We start from the raw sequence: 20,747 nt of genomic DNA, 5'->3' as shown, positions 1-20,747 counted from the left end.
CTAGCCCCAGGCCAGCCTCCCTTAGAGATAGAATCCCATAGCTGGGCCCCCACAAATGTTATATATGTGCTCTGATCACCACAAGCCTCACTTCTGATAGCAGGGGATCCAAGATCATCCCTGGGATGATCTGAGTATATGAGCAAGTTTGTGTGAAGAAGGCAGTTCTTGAGGTACTCTAGTCCCAAGCCATTTGGGTGTTATACATTAAAATTACCACTTTGAATTGTACAGAATAAAACTGGTAGCCAGTGCAGTTCTTTTAAGAACTAAAAATATATGCTCCCTAATGCTTGAGCCAATTTGCAGCCTAGCTACAACTGTAGTTGTGGTTGCATAGTCTTCAAAGTCAGACCTACATACAAAATTTTGCAGTACTCTAGATGTTAGAGAAGAGGCTACTGTAAGGACAGAATATGGAGAAACCAATTGGTTCCCCATCGGAAAGAGTGTGAGACGGGTGTATTTTATCACCCTATTTATTTAATCTATATGCAGAACAAATCATACGGAAAGTGGGATTGGACCAAGATGAAGGAGGTGTGAAAATTGGAGGGAGAAATATCAATAATTTAAGATATGCAGATGATACCATACTACTAGCAGAAACCAGTAATGATTTAAAATGAATGCTGATGAAAGTTAAAGAGGAAAGCACAAAAGCAGGACTATAGCTGAACGTCAGAAAGACTAAAGTAATGACAACAGAAGATTTATGTAACTTTACAGTTGACAATGAGGACATTGAACTTGGCACAGTCATTAACCCAAATGGAGACAATAGTCAAGAAATCAGAAGAAGGCTAGGACTGGGGAAGTCAGCTATGACAGAACTAGAAAAGATCCTCAAATGCAAAGATGTATCACTGAACACTAAAGTCAGGATCATTCAGACCATGGTATTACCAATCTCTATGTATGGATGTGAAAGTTGGACAGTGAAAAAAGTGGATGAGAGAAAAATCAACTCATTTGAAATGTGGTGTTGAAGGAGAGCTTTGCGGATATCATGGACTGCGAAAAAGACAAATAATTGGGTGTTAGAACAAATTAAACCAGAACTATCACTAGAAGCTAAAATGATGAAACTGAGGTTATCATGCTTTGGATACATAGTGAGAAGACATGATTCACTAGAAAAGACCATAATGGTGGGAAAAACAGCAGGGAGTAGAAAAAGAGGAAGACCAAACAAGAGATGGATTGATTCCATAAAGGAAGCCACGACAGATGCTGTTGGAGGTCACTGATTCATAGGATCGCCATATGTCATAGTTGACTTGAAGGCACATAACAACAACAACAACAAGATGTTATCAGGGCATGGATAACTGTGACCATTTCACATTTTTACAGGGCTGGCCAACTAACAAGTCAATCAAAGCTAATGAATAAAGGCACTCAGAGGTAGGACTTTCAGCACCTTGGACAGAACCAGGAAACTTGTTCTAACTAGGGTTGTGGGTATAGTTTTTTCTGGCTGCGTTTTAAAGCAACTGTGCTCTTGGCTGGACACACATCCCTTCCCCTCTGCTGACTTCAAGCCTTTCAGGACCACCATAGCAAAGCACTGGGCCAATCACTGTCTCTGCATGAGCCTACAAGAAGACTTTTCCATTGAACACATCAGGAGGGGTAATGGGTTGATCTACCAATCAGCTGTGAAATCTGTCTGAAGCTGATTTTTTTAAAAAATGCACTCGAGCAGATCCTATCAGGTTTAGAGTAAAAAGGAATGATTAGCGTTATTTCAGAAAACAGAGGTGGAGACTCACAGGAACTGGCACAATAGTAAGTGTCTTTACCCAAAGGTTTACTCTGAACTCAGCTGTTTGTATACTTCCTGGGCCTCACTATCCTTCTCAAGCTCTACTCCAGGGTTGGTTATCCTGTGGCCCTCCAGATGTTGTTGGACTCAAACTCCCATCAACCCCAGCCAACATGACTGATCATCAGGGATTATTGGAAGCCCTTCTAAAGGGGGAGCCTGGCACTGCAGTGGCTACCAGGCTCAATGGTCTATTCATTTTCTGGGGACAGTGATACCTGTGTTGGAATCTGGCTCAAGGACCACAATGTCTGGAAGTCTTGGGCTACTGAATACTGTAAGACCGGTTGCTGGTGTTGCTGATAAATGCCTTGTTTTCTATTGTGCTGCTGGGAGTGCATAGGATTCCAAATACATTTTTTCAGTGTAATTCTGGCATTAGCAAGAGCCCGTGTAGCAAAATCATAGGAATGATCTGTAAAACATCAAGGTGCAACAATGAATGGACATAGTAGATTCAAAAAGGAGGAAGCAAGCAAATGAGCATAAAGAGTTTCAACCTAGCTACAAAACTGCTGGCAGTTATCAAGAGAAGCTTCATGGAAATCAATGTACAAGCACTTTGAACCTTTACAATAATCAAGATGCATTCATTGTGAAAGATTCACTTGGAATGCTTTTCTCTGAGAAATTAAAGTAATACATTTTTCACTTCTGAAGCTAGGCTGAAATACTGAATACCTGAAGCATCCACCCACTGACCTTGATACATGATTGATAAGTACTCCTGAAAACTATACCACAGGTCTTCTAGATGGTACACCAGATATCTGAAAGTCATCTTAGGAATTAGCACCAAGGATCTTGATCATTATTACGATATCACTCAAGGCAGAGTAAAAACACAGCGGTAGGCACCACCATCTATTTGTCTTCATGTATTATTTTCTGAAAGTATGTATGCATATATAATTAATTTATGATTCCTACTTTTTAGATTCTGTCATTCATCTTCTTTTTCCTGTTCATTTTCTTCTGTATGGGATCCCATGTCAATGAAATGTGGGAGCTATCATTAATAAATATTAAATATTTGTAGTTACTATCAACAGTGCAGCTGGTATCAGAAATTAGTAGCACAGGGGGAAAAGAATCATGATTACAGTAGTGCTTTCTTTCAAAACAAGAAATCTGTCAACATACCATGCAATTCTATGCATGTCTACTCAGAAGTCCCATATATTCACACAGATATACTCAGATGTGTTTTTTTAAGGTTGCAACCACGGTTGTCTTTGACTTAATACTTCATTTTGTAATACATGTGAGGGTGTGAAAGGCTAACAGCAGACATTTTGAAATGATTTTACCTTGACTGCACTGGAAATATCACCCTGTGAATATTTAAATACAGTATGTTACAGCATATACTCCAGCATATATACTCTCGAAAGAAAGGAATCATTTGGATGAATGTAACAGCACAATATTCTCAAGGGGGTGATAATACAGAGAAAAAATATGCTCAATAATAATGCAGTTTCTTTGCATGTTGCAAGAAAACACCAGTTGACAATGTGACATGCCTTCTTCTTCTTCTTCTTTCTTCTTCTTCCTTCTTCTTCTTTTGTTTCTAGGGTAATGTGTGAAGCAGTAATTTGCAGGGTGTAGTCGTCAGGGTTTAGGGGGGTCTTAGACCCCTTATTATTTGGAGATTAGGGTCCCAGCAGGGTGCCTATGTCTCCAGCATCCTATGAGCCAAACAGCATGAAAAGGGAGTGAGTTAGCCATGGAGAAGAGTCTTCTAACATTCTCCCTTTTCCTTTTTTGTCCATTGGAGCCAATCAGAGTGAAAGGAAATGAGCCAGCCACTGAGAAGACTCTTTTCAGTAACTTAACACTCTCTCCTTTCATGCTGATTGGCTCCTAAAGATGTCTGTTGTTGTGGGAGAAGGCATTAACAAGGATCTCATTCTTAACACAGCAGCAAAAAGGGTGTTTGTGGCTGTGACTAACATGAAGGGACTTCTGAATTTGCCACTACACTACTCGTAATTTTTGCATCTCCATCATGATGATGTATGCAAATTTTGCATGTTGGGGAGCTCATGCATCTCATCACATTGAAGATAGACAAGTCACATGCAGCTGCCCTCAGATATGAAAATAGTTCTCTGCATGGGTTGGCAGCACTGTAGTGTGCAACCTGTCCACTCCAGCAGCACAGCCTCCTGGGGTTGGTGCAATTCATGTGGACATGTTCCTTCCACTTGGTAATGCCACATGGGAAGCCATTTACAAATGTGATGAGAGCTGTTTGAAGTCCCACTGATATGGAAACAGTTTTGGCAGCAACTATACTGCTGCTGTCATGAACAAACAGGTCCTGTGTGTAGAACCAGAATGTAGCAATAGATCCAGTTTAATTTTTCCAAAATTAAAGGATATGCTCTAATATACATTGTCTTCAGACTGATTTAGATTTCTCTTTGTGTGATGCAACTGTATTGATCTACCTATCTTGCTTTGTTCCTATGGATTCTGGTGTTCTGGACAACTTATAATCCTTCTGCTAATATTTGAAATCAGCTTTGGAATGCTTCTTCTTGGTAGCAAACTCCATTTTCGGAAAATGAAACTGATAAAAACCTAAGGCATTTATAACTAATAATTTTTCAAGAAACAGCTGGCTCTTAATGAGACAGCTCATCTGCGTTTCCATTACCTATCTTCATCAGCTTTCTCTTTGGCCATCTGTGATAAATGGGGGTGCGTGCTATTTGTATCCCCCCCTTTATAGGGATCTATTTAAAATCTCACTAGTTTTAAAGCTGGTGGCAATTCCTCATGAGTAATGAAGTAACACTCCCCAGTCCCAGTGGCCATCACAAGCTGAACTTAACCCTGTGATCCCAACACAACTCTCCTTAATAATCTATAACACAGGTCTAAGCAGGTTGGACAAGTCTTGAGCTATGCATGAAGGCAGTATCATCATCATCATCAATATGGGACTCAAATAAGGAAATAGAGAAAATAGTAGGCTGCACTGAAAACAAAAGATAGCATTGCTTTTTCTAGCTGATCCTAAAGTAGGATTTCAGCACTTACTCAGCGGACAGCGGACAGCATCATTTTTACACGGAGTAGGATGCATGGACCACTATGGTGCGACTGGCAAAAATCTTTAGGCAGACAGAGATTAAACATGTTTAAAACTAGGCATTTTTATGTTGTCCCCTAGAAGGGGGGGTTGGATGGGCAAAGGGGTCAGTATCCAGTCAGATGACCTTGGAGGTCCACTACATCCAGCTCAAAGACAGGAAACAGCACTACTTAGCAGGACGTGGTTAGACTAAGTAAATATCAGGAAAAGGTGTAAACTTTTGAAGGTTTCTCCCATCCTCTTTGTCAGACAGGAGGAAAACATATTTGTATATTCAGGTAGCAGCAACAAAACCCAGTTCATTGCCTATGTGTTGCCTCACTTTGCAGGTTATGGACAAGAAGAGGAGTTTGGGCTTGTCTCTGTGACACCAATGCTAAGATGATAGGCAGGACTTAAGATTAGTTCTATGGAGGGTTATATTTAATATTATTCAATTTGAACTCTGTGCTTCGGTTTGTAAGGCTACACTAAGCTTCCCTACCACCCCTGCATGCAATGTTCTGCTCATGCTTTCTTGCTGATTACTCCCCCTTTGCCCTGGAAATGCTCCCATGAGGATTGTCAACCATGGGGTGCCATTGTTCCTTAAAGACTGAAAGTAAATCCTCTGCTCCTGTCATGCACAACTCAGCCTCTGGGACTTAAGTTCAAGCCTCAACATTTGCAGCTAGCAATGCTTGGCAAAGTTTCTTCTAGAAAGTTACTGGTGGTTGCTGTCAATCAGAGATGATAGTAGTGGGCTAGATGACCATTTGTTTGATTAATAGGAAATGCCTTGTCACTGTTTATGGGTGGAAGGTTTTACATTAAGAATATCAAACATTTGATTAGTCACAATTCTGAGATTAGAACTTTGTGGCAGATCTTAAACAGGAGAGCCCACAAACTGACAGCCACAAATATTTACCACTCCTGGTACTGATAGACAGGAATAGCTGCCCGGATGAGGGCTCTGCATAGATGGACATGAGGCTTGGAAAGAGTTTGAGTCTTCCATAAATCATGACACCCCATGGCAAAAGAACAGTATAAAATATTAAGTGTTTTCATTTATGTGGTCCTCTTGTGCAAATCGTCTGTTTTACTAGTTATATTTGCCTATCTCCCAAGAGCTTTTGGGTAGCCCTGGTTCATAGTTTAATGGGGCAATCCTAATCCGCAGGTGAAGAAATGTGCTTAACTGAATGTGTTATGTGAATTCCGTTTTACAGAGCAATCATGAGATCAATTCATAAGGAACTCAAGCTGTCAAGAACCTCTGAAAACTGTTGTTTCTATTTTTCTAAAGCACTGAATGCCCTAAAATCCACAGAATTCATACTGAAATTAATTTTACGTCCTGCTACAGAAAGCACGCGGGAGTGGAGCATAAAACATGTCCAGAATGAGGAGAGAGAGAGAGAGAGAGAGAGAGAGAGAGATGAGGGTGCTCCCCCTCCCCCTTTACTTCAAGCAAATCCCTGTACTTTGCAAATCCCTGCAAAGAAAATGAGATTTCTTTTTTTAAAAAAAAGACAAAGGACTCAGAGAGCTCGAGGGGCGTCAGAATCCTCAGTGCCTTGGGAGGAAGTCAGCACGTTGCCTGTTTGGGCAAAAGGTTTTGCTTTCATTCCGAGGACTGCCTGTCGTGCGAGTTGCTGACTCTCGCCTCCCCTCCCCAGCTCCTGCATCCCTTTCTCCCTTTTGCTGGTCTGAAAATGCCATACTGTAAATTGCCTGAGATTTCGGTGGCGAGGGGGGGGGGAGGAGAGAAGAGGGTGGAGGGGGACACGAAGAGAACCAGGTCACTCGGGCGACCGCCTTTCCATTCCACAGCTGAGGGTGGAGGAAAAGAAGTGGGGTGGGGACGCGCGCGCGCGCGCGCGCACCCCCTCCCCCTTGACAATGCCCAAGAGTGATTTGATGTCCTTGATTGTCATTCGTGGGGAAGTCCCTCGCTAGCCCCCGTTCTCCGCTAGAGGAGATCGCTGGGCGGCGGGGACAAGGGGAGGAAAGAGAAGAGCTCGAGCCCAAGCAAGCCCCGCCTCGGATTCCTGAGGGCGGATTGGCTGCTGGAGAAGCAATCCCCCGCCTCCCGGCCAATCGGGACGCCCCGAGCCGGGCGGTGATGCGCTGCCTATCTGTGGAGGGACTCCTGGAGAAGCTGCAGAGCGGCGATGCTCTGGACTCGGCTCGGCCCCCCTCCCCACCCGACGTTTCTCCTCCCCCTCCTCTTAGCCAGCCAGCCCGCCCGCGGCTGAAACTTCACCCCCAACACAAAGCCCGGCTGAGGGAGGGGGGGACACTACACAGACCTGCTGCTCCTGCTCCTCCTGCTGCTGCTGCGTGCGTGCGTGCGTGCGGGGCGTGGGAGGTGACTCCCAGCCACACACTTTTGATTATCGTTATTATCTGGGCTGGGTTGTTCTTGAAGTCTCCCATCCCAGGAGAGGCAGAGCGCGCGCGAGACTCTACTAGTCGCCGAGGCGAGAGCACGGAAGGACAGACTCCTCCCGCTTCCCTGCTTGACAGGTAAGGCAACGTAGTGGCAACTGCTGCTTGCTTGGCTTCATGGTGGCAATTTCTTCGTCTTGTGGCGGTGGCTTGCTTGGCTGCGATCTGTGTGTGTAGGATGTCTGAGTGTGGAGGGATGCGAATTGGGAAACTGAGCGTGGAGCCAGGGAGGAGGAGGGGGACCCGGGTGGCCCCTTGAAAGGGCAATGATGGGAGCACATGTTTCTTCTACGGACACTGGCAAAGCAGTTTGTCCAGTGCCTGCTGACTTGGAAAAAGCTGGGTTGGGTTGATGTCTGACAATCTCCACCCACTCCGCTCCGAAAAGCCCTCCACCCACCTACTGTTTCTCTACTGGAGGAAAAGTCAGCTGGTGGTGACTTGGGGTGAAATGGAAAGGGAGGGTAGAGAGAGAAGGGGCGGGGGAGGATGAATCCTGCTTGTGATCCAGTGACGGAAACAGGCTCAAAGCAGTGTCCAAAGCAATGAAACTGCTTATAAGGCAGTAAGCAAATCTTTAAGCCCCTGCTGAGGGACTGAAGGAGAGTCAGCTTCCAAAAGGATCTGTCTGCTACTTATTTTTTGTTATTTTCCCCAAGAGAACAACAACAACAAAAGTTATTTGTAGTCCATTTTTAAAGTGACAGCCCCTCTGAGTTTACATTTCTTCTCCTAACAGAGATTATTTGATAAAGAGAGAGTTTCTGTATCAACAATTTCAAATGTTAGATACCCCCATATATATAATATTTGTTTGACTAGATTGGCAGCTTAAGATTCACTTGTATCATATCAAGATGCATAGCACTGTAAGGTCAGATACAGATGTTCTTTCCTTCAGCAGTATTCCCTAACGGACATGCAGGGTTTTGGCTGCGACAGACGTGGTGATAGTGATGGTACATGACTATAGTGATGCTTTCCAGATTTAAAAATAATTATTATCATGGATCTTATAGCTCCCCTTCCTTGTAAGAACTGGAAGGGTTTTTGAAAAAAATTGTATCTTCATTAAGAACGCCTCCTTTATTTCTTCTTCATAGCTCTGTTGGTATTGCTGCTTTGTCTTTGGGTAATTTATAATCGTCTATTGATAATGTATGCATGTCATATGGTATTATGATGTTAGTAGTGTGGTTGAAAATGAAATTCATGTAGGTTTACCTGCCTTGTTAGCACAAAGTTAGAGAGTAAAAAAAAAAGTTGTGAAAATGGCTGTCATTTCCACCACCACCCTGCATAATATCATGTCTCTTGTTGTTTTCTTATAAAGATATCAAGGCACTTACTTAAGTACAGTATGTAAATTAAGCAAATTCATTGTAATGAGTCTTTACAGTTTCAAGAATCTGTAATTCAATCATTGCTGATATAAGCTGTCTTTTACCATTATCAGACCCAGCTGCATGATTTCTGTCAGATGGGAAGTGGTAGGAACAAGTCTCAAATGTAACTGGAAAGCTTTCCTACTGGACTTCTACATGAGGAGAGAAAAAATACTCAGTCACAATCTGTAGATGGATAGGAGCATTCTAATAAATCTTTTCTTCCAATTGTCATGAGAGATGTTAAGTTTTGTTCTCTTAGTGTTGATTTGTGACTGGAGAAGGGGACCTCTGTGCTTCTGACCTTGTAATTTAGCAGAAAATGGCATATTTCAGCCACCGCTTCCACGTTTTTCAGATACTTTGGGTTCCCTTCAGAGGTCAGTCAGCACAGTCATTTTAGGTACTTAGGTATTGTAACTCATAATATGACCCTTTTTTGTGCAACTGCATTTCAAGCCGTGAACAGCTGTCCTAGTTTTGTCCACATTCTCTGTGTCTTCTTCAGTATTGTTAATGGTGAGAGTTATTTTTAATTCTTAATCGGCTATAACAAGCAGATTATAAGGACAGACATTTGGTTGAGTCAAAAGAAAGCCTCACAGGGTTAATCTTAAATCCTACATTTAAAGCCACAGCAGCTGAAACTTGATGTTTTAAAGAGATATCATCTAGCTGTGTTGGTAATGAATATTTTCTCCCAAATATCTGTGTGTTTTACATGCATTCATTACGCTGAAACAGACAGAAAGCAAAACCTTCAGGACACCAGATTGCTAAGAAATATGTTGTCTCAAATGAATCAGTACACCTGATCTATTCCAGAGGGATAGCCATGTTCATCTATAGAAGCAAAAACAATGAAGAGTTTTGTTGCACCTTGAAGACTAGGATATTTAAGATGCTACAAGACTCTGTTATTTAAACCTGACCTATTTTTATGTCTAAGAGACATTTAGGAGTTGTTGCTGTTCTAGTGGGCAGAAGTATATGCGTAGAGCAGAGTACAGATGAAGGTAGTATATTACTTTGTTCTGGTATGTTGGAATGTAGGAAACTTATATGACTTGAAAATCGACATGTGAAGTGGGAGTTTCTCACAGTACTCATCCGCACTGGCATATTTCCACTGAATTATCAACTACTCTGTGCCATTATAAGTGGTCTCTGAACCTAATTTGGTTCTAGTAAATATTGTAACAGTAGGCAGATCTTGTGAACAGAGCAAATTTGGAAAAAGAGCTCCAAAATGTAGGATAATGGCATGATGTTGGAAATTTTGACTCTACTGCACTTGCAGAAGCATGACATGCTTCTCTGTAGCCATTTCATTCCAACCTAATTTTCCTACACATTAAAGGGATGCTTAAGTTTGCCTTATGAATGATTGATGCCAACATGCTAGCTCTGTTTTAAGGGATTATATTGGAATTGGGGGTTTGATCCCACAGATCAAAGCCTGACTCTTCCCCCCTTCCACTAAACAAATACAAAATATGTCAAACTTAACTCATCTGACAGTTTTTCATAATGAATATATATGAATATATAAGAACACTGGGGTAGAGTAATATTGTGTGTTGATTGTACAACTAATGAAATTCCAAATACAAGAGTCTTGCATGGAGTTTGTAGCAGAGGTTGGTGGAGAGAGAGACAGAGAGAATGGGACTCCTTGTTGGAGACCTGAGGGAGGATTATGCTATTTATCCAGCTATCATAACAAGACCATAAGTATCAAATAAATGGTAATAGTAATTTAATGGACTTGACAAACAGGTGTACACAATCAAAATATTACTCTAAACAGTCCCTATAAAAGTTGAGTTTCATGTGTTGGTGTTTGATATTTAACAAAAGGGTTTTTTTTAGATCAAGACACAATGTCTAGTGTTCTAATGGTGACATCACCCCCCGGACCTAGGATAGTACTGTATACATTTCTCAGAACTGTAGATTCAGTGACCTTAATATAGAATTCTAGAAGAAGAAAAATAACAAAGCTGCAGTCCTATAGCCAATTACCTAGATGTAAGCCCCATCAAACTTAAAGGGACTTACTTCTGAGTAGACACATGTAGGAGTGAAAGTAATGTGGGTTTTGTTGGTCCTCTAAAATATTTGTTTGAGTATTATTCTGTATCCAGAAAGGCTTAATTAGAAATACAGGAAGGCTTTTGAAATAACACTTGGACTTATATTCCTATCGTATTTATAAAGAACACTTCACCTTAAAATGTTTAAGTGAATGAATACAGTATTATGTAAGCAAATATTTTGGGGATTTTTATATACAAAAATAATCTGAACAACTATAGATAAGTCTTATTTTCATGTGCTGCGTCGCTCAATTGGAGTGGATTTTAAGAAAGCATCAAATAATATTGTCTCTTGTACAAAAACGTAACACTTGCAAAAATATGGAGTCTGGATGAATTAAAAGAAAAAAGGCAGCATCAGTCTAGCACTTTTAATGATTCTTTGCATGCAAAGCTACCGGATAGATAGAGGCAGTATGAATATGCTGTTCATCTAAAATTTAGATCCTAAATCTTACCTTTGCCTGGGGTTTAGGTGGATATGAAGAGAGGTCATTGGTATAATCAATCATGTGAAAAGTTGCCCACTCAAACATAATGAAATCTCTTACAGAGTTCCTAATGGAAGCAAGAGATTTACTAATGCAAAGTTTTATGGGCATACATTAAATTATCTGGGATAGAATGTTCCTTCTGATATTTTATTCCATTTTCACAGTTTGAAATGGCTATGTATGTGCTAGGGCTTTAAAAAAGATATTTCATCTTTCCATCCCAAGTATTTTTCCTTGGAAATGGTCCCATTGTCCTTGGTGAGGTTACTCTAGAAAAAGCAGTTTGAAGATTGCAGTCTGAGCCCCTAAGACAATACCATTTTTATGTAGTTTCTGTTTGGTTTAAAACTGCTATGGGATTTCAGTATTTTCTTATCTGTCATTTTTTTGTTTTGTTTTCATCAGTTCCTTTAAGCTACATCCATTGGGAATTTCTTTTCTCTTCTACAGGGAGCTGTACCTCTCAATTCTTGAATTTGCAGATACTTGAGAATCTTGTAGTCCATTTCTCTTTCAGCTGCTATCAATAGTGCGAGGAAAATACCTAAATAATAAAGCAACACAATATATAATTATTTAATTGGCTAATTATTGAATAGCTCACACTGTCTGGTCCTGTGGAATTCCCCATGCTATGCATACACACCTGGAGTAATGTTATTTTAGGCAATGTCAAATTGAAGAAAATATTTAACATACAGCAAGGCAATTGTAGTATTATGACTGCTATTACAAAAGCTAAGCTTCAATTAACAGGTTTTGCATATCTGTCGTACAGAATGAGAGTATATAAAGTGTTATTTGTAAAGATACATGGACCATATGCCTTTTGGAAACACCTTGAAGTCTTTATTTTATTTTTTGTATTTTATTTTTTTCAATTTTATGTTTTCCCTATTCATTTACAGAGACTACAGTAGGTAGACATACATCAAACAGCCAACAACGGAATTGATGAAAAACATAACAAAACCCAGTCTTTAAACATTTCTGTTAGATGCCAACCCAGCTAACATTGCAATGCAATCCTATCTATATACACACTGAAGTAAGCCCCATTGAGTTCAACAGGATGTGCTGCCAGGTGAGTATAGGACTGAAGCCGGAGAAAGATTTTACAGTGCTTCCAGTTCTGCACTCAGGATCTGGCAAGTGTCCAAAGGATTGTGGGGACAGTACCAAGAACATCTGTTTGCATGTTTCAAATCTCCTCACTTGGCACACAGAGCATATTGTTAAGGGGGTATTCTCAGCTGGTCATAAAGAATTCAGTGGAACATGGAATGGAGCAAGATGTATACATTGTGTGTGTGTAAGATAAGGATAAGTAAGATAAGTAAAACTGCCCTATGTCATGAGGCAGTACATTTGTTCAAGCAGTAGTAGAGGGTACATAGATTACACAGGGAGAAATATAGCCAAATTGGGATACGTGACTGACTTTTGTGATTGAGTGATTCACACAAATGTGGTTGGATAACTTTGGTGCAGCACTGACTATGTCTATCCAACTATTTTATTATGTAGTGAGAACAAATTGCAGTCTGGAAATCTCAAAATGGAGGCAGACAGAATGTAATTTCAGTGGGGTTGAAATTAACTCTCAGTAGAAGAATCTTCTCACCTGCTTTCAGTGGAATAAATCCTTTTTCTTTTAACTAGGTTTGATACTTCTTTTGTTCCATGTCTTTTTCTTATAGATGACAGACAATTTGCATCTAGATTGACTGCAATCATATGTGCTCTTTATACAAGGATTAGTTTTAATTTATTTCTGTGATGGCAAGTTGGTGAACATTTCCAAAATAGTGGACTAGTTGTTGTTATGGAGGACTGTGATGCGTCCTTCCCTGGCTCTCCCTGTCAGGTTCCTACCTGCGCGTGGTTACTGCCTGTCACTAGGCACCACCAGGGACTCCACCAGTCCGGACCGCTCTCTCTTATGGTTTCTCTCCCCGCTCTAGCACAGATCTCAACAGATCCCCCTGCTAGGCAAACACCAGTAACGTCCCAATACTAGTATTCCCAGAGACTCTGAATACTGGTATTGTTATTCTCTTCACCGCTGCCACCATTTGTTACAGTTCCCCTTCAGCCTTGGTCATTACCTTACCCTCCCTTCTGGTCTGTGAAACCCCAGCCAAGGATCAGGCCTTTGGTAAACCAAATTAAGTATTTATTACAGATAACAAAGCTAACAAGATTAACAAGATTTCTTCTTAAGGCACATAAGCATATGGTTTTACTCAATACTAATCCGAACTCCACCTCCCTCCTGGTAAACAACTCTCTAAACCCCACCAAGCAATCCACTCTTTCTCTTCTCCCCCCAGATTCCACAATTCACCACCTCACATTCACCCAGATTTACCTGTCATCCTTTCATTTATACTGTCAGCCATTTTAAACATTCAGCCAATCATCAAGCATTCTATTGCCCATTCACTCCCCCTCCTCTTTCACTACTTAACATGTATACTCTAAACAACCAGCACTTACCATATATACACTAATATATAGGAACATCACAAGGACCTCTTGAAATATTAACATCCCCCAATCTGTCATGGAGTTATAAGATCCCGGAAGCTCTGTATTTCATTCTATACCTAAATCTGTATTTCTGTGTGCTGATACATATGAGCAAGGTGCATGGAATAGTCATGTAGCTGTAATATCTATTAGCTTTGCTCTTTGCATCAATATGTTTGTAATTCCTCACCCCTGCTGCATTGTAACTGTAACAGACTCACAAATCTAGCAGAAACTGTTTTATGATTCTCTGGGTCAATTAAGCTGCTGTCCCAGTCTCCTGAAATGCTGGTAGACCAGAACAAAGACAGAATGCACTATAGCAGTGAGGGTTTCATGCTTGCTTATATGCAGATTTCATATTTTGAGATGTATCTCTTAGACTTAGGGAGTTGAATCCAATTGTAGCTTTGTATCAGCAGGAAGTGCTTACACTAATATGATGAATGGCGTCCAGTTTTTGCTGATTCCCCTTTGCTTACTGCAGTCTTCTGCAGCCTAACCCATACTTGTCCAGAGGGTCCCCCAATCCTCAGGAACATCTTTTTAGAGGATATGGAGGTCTGCAGTGGGTAGGGGGGATTGGCAAAAATCAGCAAGTGGACTTTTTTGTTAGTGCAAAACCATCTGTGTATACAGTCCATTAACTTGGGCCACACTCACTATGTATGTTGAAATTTCTGAAATTGTTGACTGATGTTAAGCTTTAATGGTTTAAGTGCTCCAGCAGGTAGTCCTGTTTAAGTAGAAGGGGAATGTGTGCTTTGGTATGTTTAGGAGAGGGGGTCAGGTGGTGTAGAGCTGGGAATGGGTGATCATCCACTCTTTTATTTGCAAGCTTGGTATGCCTGCTTTGTGAATAATAGTAGCAATCTGAAAATACCATAATCTCGTTTGAATTTGTAAAGTATCTACTAGAAAGAACAAAAGCACCAAGAGGGGGAAATGGTCAAAGACCTCAATAGAAGTCAGATAAATCTTCATGGTATTTTGTAAACAGCTTCAGGCTTTCAGCATTCTTGTATTATGTCTTGGTTCAATTTTAAAATGGTTTACAAAGTGAAATTGGAATGTTATTTTCTATACTAATGTGTATATAAAAAGGCTTTTTTGATAGTTTCCTGATTAAGTGCTAAAAGAAAAGTGCTCCATGAAAGCCACATAGATGAGGCAAAAAGCTTTAAGGAACCTAATCCATCTGGCTTGTTATTTTCCAGACTTCTGTTTTTTACTAAATGTAGAATTACTGAAAATGAGACTCCCAAGTTGGTCTTGCAGGTTTAAACTAGCTGCAATCATAAATGTGTACTGTATGCATTGCATATATATTAATCATTGCTTATATTGACAAACATATTCTTCAGATTGGAAGAAAAGGCATTAGCTTCTTTGTAAAAATATGTAGTGACTCTCCAAGTTAAGTGCCAAATGTGTTAGCTTAATGCAGGCTGTAACCTTAAAACAGGATGTTTTTCACCTAGATTACACCAGCTGGGTTCCAGAGGAACAAACAACCAAGGCTTCAGTAAGAGGGATTTGTCAAATTACTGAAGGCATGACTGAGGCTTTTGGAAGGGTTCAAAAACATCATTATGGCCAAAGGATATTTTTGCTTTTGTGTCCAGGTTTTGTCTTTCTCCTGTGAGATTTCTTAAGAGCATATATATAACACTATGCAAAGGTGAACAGTAATCCCTGGCATAATGTTACTCTGCAGTCAAGGATTTGTTGCTTTTTAGTTTCGAGGTTTGGTTTAGTTTAGTGGTGACATGATAGAAGTGTATAAAATTATGCATGACATGGAGAAAGTGGATAGAGAAAAGTTTTTTTCTTTCTCTCTCTCTCTCTCATAATCCTAGAACCCGTGGACATCTAATAAAGCTAAATATTGAAGAATTCCGGACAGACAAAAGAAAGTCACTTCACACAGTGCATACTTAAACTATGGGACTGGCTCCTATCAGAAATAGCGATGGCCACCAACTTGGATAGATTAGACAAATTCATGGAGGATGAGGCTATCAATGACTGCTAGCCATGATAGCTATGCTCTGCATTCATGGTTGGAGGAAGTATGCTTCTGAGTACCAGTCACTGGAAACCACAGGAGTAGAGAGAATTTTTGTGCTTAGGTCCTACTTGCAGGCTTCCCATAGGGATCTGTGAGAACAGAATGTTGGACTAGGTGGGCCATTGGCTTGATCCATCAGGCTGTTCCTATGTTCTTAAGGATCTACTGTAATTCTCATTTTTGATGGATTGAAAGCAAATCTAGTTTGTGTTAGGCTGAATATTTCTGTTCTGCCCTCAACACATGTTGAACTGTGTGTCTAGACAGGCAGATAAACTCATGTCCAATCCACACTGTATATAATGCAAATTGTCTATTTTATTCATAAGTAATCTTGAACAGCAACTAATAAATTCAGCAGGAAAACACTTAACTGCACAAAGATGATAAATAGAAGATTCACTTGAACTTAGGAGATAGAATGGATGCGAGGTGGAAAGATAATGCACAGCCAAGCCCTCCAAGCGGTGGAGAATCAGGCCTGAGGGAGAATGTCTGCCTTCTAGAAAGAACCACCCAAAACGCAGAACGAAGGACGCTTTCCAGGAGCAGCCAGTCGAGGCATGATAACAGACAATCAGACTTAATCAGTTGCTAACAGATTTACTAAAGAGAATTCTACCTGCAAGCCTACAGGCAGTATATTAAATAACATAATGCCCAGTTGCGGCAGAACATTTCCTGCCTGGAATCTATAGATTCAACTTCCTATAAATTATTAACTATGCAACAGAACTACATTATTGACTATTAACTAATGAGATCAAGTTGTCAATGGGTGTATGTCTTCATAAGATATGAGCTGCACCACCTCCACAATAGGTCTAATGAATGTCTTTGTTGTCCCTAGCTTTGTTGTCTTGACTTCAGTCTTGCAGATCTTCCCTTTCTTTCTTGGGATGGTCTTGGTAATGAATCCCATAGGCCACCCATTACAATGGGTTTGTTTGTCTTTTTGAGTGCCAGTGTGGTGTAGTGGTTAAGGTGTTGGGCTATGACCTGGGAGACCAGGGTTCAAATCCCCACACAGCCATTTAACAAAACAACATCACCCACTTCATATTGGGAGTGTTGACTTGCCATTTGTTTTGGCTCTGCAAAGTTGCAAGGTACTCGTGTTTCCAGCACACCCAAAAGGCTCTGTACCTGTCTCCATTGATATTTATGTAGATCTCTGGTGTTGAAGTGCCCAAGCGGCGCTGAACTTACTCCTACCTCTTGTGTTAGCAGCATGGCAGGAGTTAGGACTGTTGGATTCTCTGGGTCAGAGGATACAGGAACCAGTGGCTTTGCATTGATGATAGCCGTTACTTCAGCCAAGAGTGTAATTAAAACTTCATGAGTGAGATGAATGGGTTTGGCTCCCAACAGTATAGAGTCTAAGATCCAGTGGGCAACCCCAATCATGCGTTCCCAAGCGCCACCCATATGAGAAGAGTGGAGAGAACTGAATTTCCATGTACAGCCTTGGGTAGTCAAGTGTCTCTCAAATTTTGCATCAAAGATGTTGGGGTTGATATTCAGCTCTCCAACAAAGGTTCCAACAAAGTTGGATCCACAGCTAGAACGTAATTGTTTGGCTGGTCTTCAGATGGCAAAGAATCTGCAAAGCATGTTTATGAAGCTGCAAGTATCCGTTAACTCAATTACTTCAATGTACACAGCACAGACACTCATACATGTGAACAGCACAGCCCATTGTTTGCTATTAGCTTGTCCTCCTCTTGTCCGGTGTGTCACTACCATCCAAGATCCAAAAGTGTCTAGGCCCATATAGGTGAAGGGGAGCTCTGTGCTGAGCTGATCCATAGGCAAGTCTGCCATTTTCTGCTCTTGATACCTGTCTCGATGTCTATGGGATTTCACACATATATGAATCACTGAGGTGATGCATTGTTTGGCATTTGCAATCCATACTCCTGTGGCTCTAATGGCTCCTTCAGTAAAGTGTCTGCCTTGGTGTTCAACCTTTTCATGATAGTGCCATATGAACAGAGAGGCAACATGATTTCACCCAGGGATCATAATAGGATTGTATTCACATTGCCCCAGATTAGCATTCTTTAAACGGCCACCGACTCTGAGTAGACCATTTTATCCATGAAGGGGCTCAACTTAAGTAGAGGACTATCCTTAGGGGTGTTTTCCTTCCTCTCTACATGCCTGACCTCATCTGTCTATGACTCGCATTGAACACTTTGGGAGATGGTTTCCTCTGCTTGAGTCAATTCATCCACTGTGCGTGGCTTAACATACAGATGCCAGAGGTGACAGTCACTTGGTGGGTCTTCTGGTGAGTGATGAAATGAGTGTGCAATGTGGATGAGATTCGCTATAGCTTGCAGAAGAATTCTCCATCTCAAGAAGTGTTTGAACCATTCAGCTCAGATAACTTCTGTGTATAACACTGGTCTTGAGGGTGTTTACCTGTGGATGAATTTCTGCATCTGCATCTGGGTTTACAAGTTCAAACTGGTCTTCCATTGTTGGGGTGATGTTGACTTGGTTCAAGAGGAACTCTGGTTCCTTTAACCATGTGGATGGCATCAGGTGAGCTGCTGGAATGGATCTTGTAGTGTGGTCTGCAGGATTCTGGTCTGTGGGAACGTAGTGCCACTGTTCCGGTTGCGTTGATCTCGTAATAATCTCTATTATGTTGCTTATGTAGACATAAAACCACCTGATCTGGTTGTATATATAGCCCAACACTACTTTACTATCAGTGTAGAAACTTACAGCATCAGGTTGGATGTCTATCTCACCTTGTGTTAGCTCAGCTGTTTCCAGCATTAGTACTGCACCACATAGTTCAAGTCCTGGAATAATGTGCTCAGGTTGTGGTGCTAGTTTGGACTTACCAAGGTGGAATCCAATATGATGACTGCCTTCTGCATCTGTGACCTTCAGGTAGGACACAGCTGCTATTGCTTTTGTTGAGGTGTCGGACAAGATGCAAATTTCTTTATGTAGGGCAGCTGTAAGTGAGATTGGGACATAATGACATGGAATTTGGACTTCCTAGAGAGCTTGCAAGGAATTCTTCAACATCTGCCATTCTCACCATTTATCGGTGGACAGTGGAGTGTCTCAGTCTTGCATCTCTGAAGAAAGCATTCTCAGTAGGAATTTTCCGTGTATGGTAACAGGAGCTGTAAACCCTATTGGATCAAATAAGCTGTTTACTGTTGACAAAATGTGAACATTTTTTCATGCATTGGTATTTGAAAGATGAATGTGTCTTTGATGTCCCAACTTAGTCCAAGACTATGTTGGATAGATGGTATATCATTCCCTAAGTCTAAGGCTTTTGCGCAATCCTCTAGCGCAAAGACCTTCATTACTATAGGGCCGTTGGATGCTATTTTGTGAAGCCTCAAATTAGCTATGGCTAGCATCCTTTGTGTTCTTTTGAGTAAGCCAATAGCTTCTTCTGCTGTAGGTGTGGATTTTAGACCATCATCTACATAAAAATCCCTGGCATCTACAAACTCTCTGGCATCCTGACCATACTCCTTCTCCCCTTGTTGTGCTGTTCCACACAGACCGTAGGTGGCAACAGGCTTCTTCCCAAAGACATGAACCCATGCATCTGATATTCAGCTACTTCTGCGTTGTGGTCATCATCACTGTACCACAAGAATCTCAAATAATTGTAATGGTCTTTGCGGACAACAGAGCAATAGAACAGCAATGGGTTCTTTTCTGAAATGAAAAAGCACTCCTAGAAGGTTGTTAGTTAAGTCTGGTCCAGGGAGAAGAACATTGTTTAGAGAAACTCCTTGTAATTTAGCACTTCAGTCAATGACCACTCTAATTTGTCCAGGTTTCTGTGGATTATACATGCCAAAAATTGGAAGGTACCAACATTCTTCACCCTCTCTGAGGGGAGCTGGTTCTGCATGGCCATTTGTAAACATGTTTTCCATGAAAGCCACAAAGTTGGTTTTCACCTTTGGCTCTCTCTAAGGTCTGGCATAGAGAAGCAAGTCGGGGGAGGGCTAGTTTTTTGTTGTTAAGAAGCCAGCACCCTGGTGAATGGAATGGAAATGGAGCCACCCAGCTCTTAGATTCATCTTTGGAAAACTCCTTGTCCATCATTTTCAGGAATGCATTGTCTTCCATTGAAGGTGCTGATTTGTTATAATTTTTTCTTACCTGAAACACTGTGTTTCCAAGAGTATCTCTTTGCTTCTCCTGTTTAGGGATATCCCTGTGCACTTGAGTAGTTCTGATTAGGTACTCCCTTGAGCAGAGATTTTCTTTGATTAAGAAGTGTTCAGGGCATGGTTTGAAATATGAGGCTCATCCATTCTCCAACACATCTGTTTTGAAGGTACTCACAGTGTCTGGTTCACACATGCAGTCTGTACAGACCTGGCCCACGATGACCCATCCAAGGTCAAGTCTCTGTGCATAAGGAACATTGTGCAGACCATTGTACTGTTGTCGAATCTTGTGCATTCTCAACATGTCTCTGCCAAGCAGGAGTAGGATTTGGGCATCTTGGGCCAATGGTGGGATGTGGCTGGCTATAGGTCTCAAGTGAGGGTGGTGGAGTGCAGTGTCTGCTGTAGGAATTTCACTTGTAGTTTGCTAGCTGGTAGCATTCTATCAGTGTAGAAAGGGGTAGCTTGATACTGATATCCACAGCCTCTACCATTTGCTCTTCTTCCTGTTGACTAATACTCCTGCACATGTTTTGAGTGTGTATGAAGAATTGTTCCCGTGCAAGCCAAACAAGTCAAAGAATTCTGATTTAGCTAGTGACCTGTTGCTTTGATAATCTATAATGGCAT

General features: G+C 41.2%; 1 protein-coding gene across 3 annotated transcripts in view; it reads left to right on the top strand.

The window, feature by feature from the left end:
• The first annotated feature begins 7,103 nt into the window (after positions 1 to 7,103).
• The window catches only part of SYT1 (synaptotagmin 1), a 533,241-nt gene continuing 519,597 nt past the window's right edge, over positions 7,104 to 20,747 (top strand). For all 3 annotated transcript variants that reach the window (XM_061639659.1, XM_061639661.1, XM_061639658.1), the window contains exon 1: positions 7,104 to 7,448. The gene's annotated coding sequence lies outside the window, so the exon portion shown is untranslated. The remainder of the gene's footprint in view (positions 7,449 to 20,747) is intronic.

This window comes from Rhineura floridana, chromosome 8, assembly GCF_030035675.1.
Source record: "Rhineura floridana isolate rRhiFlo1 chromosome 8, rRhiFlo1.hap2, whole genome shotgun sequence".
Lineage (NCBI taxonomy): Eukaryota > Metazoa > Chordata > Lepidosauria > Squamata > Rhineuridae > Rhineura > Rhineura floridana.
This window is presented reverse-complemented; position numbering and strand designations above follow the sequence as displayed.